Raw genomic sequence first — 4,149 nt, forward strand, 5'->3', positions numbered from 1 at the left:
AATAACTAAACCGTTATAAGATACATCGGATCCCGAAGAACAAGGTTGAGTTGCTGTGGTATTTAGAACAAATGTTTATAATAATATAAACATATAAATAATGTTGATATAATACAACGATTACAAAAAAAAAGATAATAGAAAATTGGAAAATTAGGTTCACGGATAAATATTGATGAAGTATCTTTTATGATATCTTCAGACTTAAAACAACGTCTGTACTTGATCTGTATATAACATAATCGTAAGAGTTATTGACAACTTTCTATTTTATTTTTTTTTTTTTTTGTAAAAAAATTACTTATTGCTATAGGTTAGAGTGTAAATTAAGATATGTAGGTAGAAACGTATATTGTTTCCAGTTTAATAAATCTAATTTTAGGGGAAATGAGATATAAAAAATCAAAAATATTGTATTTTGAATAAATAATATTGAATACATCTGCTAATAGTCAAGACACTGTAGTTTAGGTATAGAGTCACTATAGTTTAGTTATAGTATCGTTTTAGACATTGTAGTTTAGGTATAGTGTCGTTTCAGGCACTGTAATTAGATATAGAATTGTTTAAAACTCTTAAGTTCAGTTGTAGTGTAGTTTCGTTTAAAACACTATATTTGGTCTCCTCAAAGAGAATATTTCTAAAGATATGGATTATATAATCGGTCACAGAATGTTTGAATGACATGCTCTAAGGTTTGTTGTATTCTTTCATAAATACTGTAGAAACGATGGAGTCGAGGAAGAAGAAACAGTTAAACAGTTTTTTATAGCTGCACAGATCTGGTTATAAGCAGTAAGTATCTTAAGTAATTATGCATTTAGTTCTCTTAAGAAAGTTCCCAGCTCTAAGATTAAAGCTCCGGTAGAGTTAACGAGAGTGGACTTATCGCATCTTCTTAATTTTATCTTGAAAATCAATTGGTCATCAATATCATTAATAAAGGATAACAAATAGCTTCCACATTTGCATTCCTGGTATTTGAAGTCTCATAACATTATATACGAAAAATTAAATACAAGAAATAATTCCAAGACAACTGATGATAGGTATTTGACAGTACTCGAATGCTGTTCGTTGTTCACTACTTTCCAAAATCTCTCTAGAACCATATTAGAAACAATAGTTTGTACAGTTAAGTAGAATAGCATACGGAGCTGTATTTGAAAAACGGTTAGTGAAGTTTGCCTTTGTAGGTATTGATATTTGCATCAACACCCGTACCTTAATTTTAAACTAACATAGAACGTCTTGGTATACTCCCTAAGTACATCGCCTCCTACGTACATTGCTTCATTTATATACTATTCCTTGAAGAGATTCTATTAATTATGGGAGGTCTTACTATATTTATAAAGAACATTACAACAACAATAAATAGTTTCTGTTTTGATATCAAGTTGTTACAGAAAATTTTTAATTTTAGTTGATTTCTACTTATTCATAAATCGCATTACTCAATAATAAATAGTTCAAGTTCGAGATTTGTTGCGTCCTGATTTTTTAATAATTTAGTAGATCTTTAGAATGCTCACAAAGTATATCAATCCAACTATAAATAGTTCCAGTTTGGTATATAATTCTTATAGAAATTTTGTTAATTTTAGTAAATATTAGCTTATCTATAAGGTATATCGTTTGAACAAAAAACTCTCATTTCGAGCTTTATTTCTTGCAGTATACCCATAAAGTACATCATTTGAACTATAAATAGTTTCTGTTTGATATGTATTTCTCATATTTCTCATATTTGTTTAGTTTAGTAGGTCTAAGTGTACCTATTAAGTATATGGTTTTAACAATAAAAAGTTTTAGTTCGATTATTCTTGATATATGTTATTTTAGTATATTTCAGCATACTTATTAATTATATTATTGTAGCAATAAATAGTTTCAGTTCGAGCTTTATTCATTCTACATGTTTTATTAGTTTTAGAGCGTCTTTAGTATACTTATAAAATGTAACATTTCTAATATAATTTTATTTCGATTTCTATGCCTCACGGAAGATCTGTTGTGTTCTATTAATTATTTATATTTGTATTTATTTATAACAGCATGCAATATATAATGCCTCTACAAACAGAATAGTATTGAAATTAACCAATTAAAAATAAAATATAAATCATTAATTCAACTATTCTACAGCTGGTTTATGATTTCGTTCTAATATATAACACAGCAAGTGGATTTGTCAATAAAAACTTTCACTGCAAAGTAACAAAACTTCAGAAAAAATGTGCAAACATAAAAGTCAAGTATGGCTTTGCGTCATTTGGTTAATAAACGCTGACTCTGAAATTCAAATTTGGCAGGGCATGAGTTCGATTCCTGGTACTTGCAGTATTAAAAAATTATTTACGAATAATTAAATACAAGGATTATTTCCAAGACTACTGATGATCGGTATTTGGCAATACTCAAAACATAGTCAGCCAAAAATTCAATTCATTAAAATTATATAAAAATGATTTTTGTAGTTGAGTACTTTTCGAAAAACCTCTTTATTAATTATTAATTTAATTTTATTATTATTATTTCCCTATAATCCTTATATTTTTTAAATAAATAACTTATTTTGTATATTTGTTATTTTGTTAGTTTTGATAATTTTTTTATTATTTTTGAACACAATTTTCTAATGGTAAAAGCTTTTATATAAGATCTCAGAAAGTATGATGAAAATACTTTTTTCTCTTCTGAGATTTGGATATTAAATCTAATATTTAATAATTTGAGTCTGCATTCAAATCGCCTGCCAGAAACGATAATAAATCACAATCTAAGCTCATTTAAAACATAAAATACTAATTTTCATGTATTTATTGCTTCCGCAACAGGTTGTAAGGTTTGTTCGAAGGTTCGCTCGAACGGTTGCAAGGCTCGTTCGAACAATCTTGGTAAAAAATACGGTTTAAGCCGACACCGTGTTTCAGTTCTTATAAGATATTCAATGTTTGAGGTTGTTAGTGCTTGCGCAGTTAACATTTTGTGAGTCTCGTGATGCGCGGTATATTTCGGTACCAAAAATAGATGTGCTGAGTTTCTAGATGAAAATATCGGCGTATAAAAAATATTAATTTGTGATTTTCTTTTTTTTTTTTACATAACAACACTAAAGTGCATTTTATTAAAAATAAATAAGTTATACAATTTTTTTTTGGTTTATTAAAAGCCGTTCTTAGATCATTTACCGCGTACAAATTAACATTTTAATTATATTATTATTAGTTTATTTTTTTTTTTTTTGGTTGGTTGGTAGTTTTCACCTGCTGTGATGATTATGTTTATCGTTGCACCAACAGCTTTGAGGTGACAGTCAGAAGCGGCGCTTTATCATACATTTAAATAATCCGAAAATAAAAAGGAATATTAAAAAAAATAAAAAAAAAAATAAAGATATTAAATAAGAGCAAATTATGTAGCATTCGCGTGAACAAGATACAAACGAGCATCCAGGCTTAATATATATAAATCAGAACTTGTGAGTGCCTGCGAGAATGCGATGTTCACATGCGCGACTGGACGTGTGGACTCTGTGAAGTTTTACAAACCGACAAATCCACAATGGATTGCGCTGATGGGTAACTTTTCATCACCGAAATGGAGCTTGATTTATGCAAATCATTTCAGTTTAGTGAGCGTGTGAAGCTTGTGTTATAATTTTTATATCTTTTTTTATGCGTCCATTAACGAGTGTAAAAAAATTATGTTTTCATCGTCTTCATCATCGTCAATTTATTCGTTTCATAATTATATATGATCAAGAAACTCTGCGCGATCGACTTCCATTCATAAGCGATTTTTTTTTAATCTGGGATTTATTTTATTTTCATTTAGTTTTTGGTTGTGAATTAAAGTGTGAATTAATATTATAAATCAAACAACAACAAAAAGTGGAAAAAAATTCAACTAAACCAAATAGCACTGCAATGGCTCATAAAAGTGTCAAATTAACTGAATAATTTGCTTTTGCTTACTTACTCACTTAAGAAATCGGCGTTAAATTACTTTTATCTAAATAATATTAGTTTGTGCTTTTTTTTTTTGAAATATTTCACAATTTTAAATAATAAAAAATTTGTTGGTGTAATTATTAAATAATTATGTTTATAATTATTATGTTTATAAATGTGAATTTACTATGAT

Source organism: Teleopsis dalmanni, chromosome 2 (genome assembly GCF_002237135.1).
Source record: "Teleopsis dalmanni isolate 2A chromosome 2, ASM223713v2, whole genome shotgun sequence".
NCBI classification, from domain to species: Eukaryota; Metazoa; Arthropoda; class Insecta; order Diptera; family Diopsidae; genus Teleopsis; species Teleopsis dalmanni.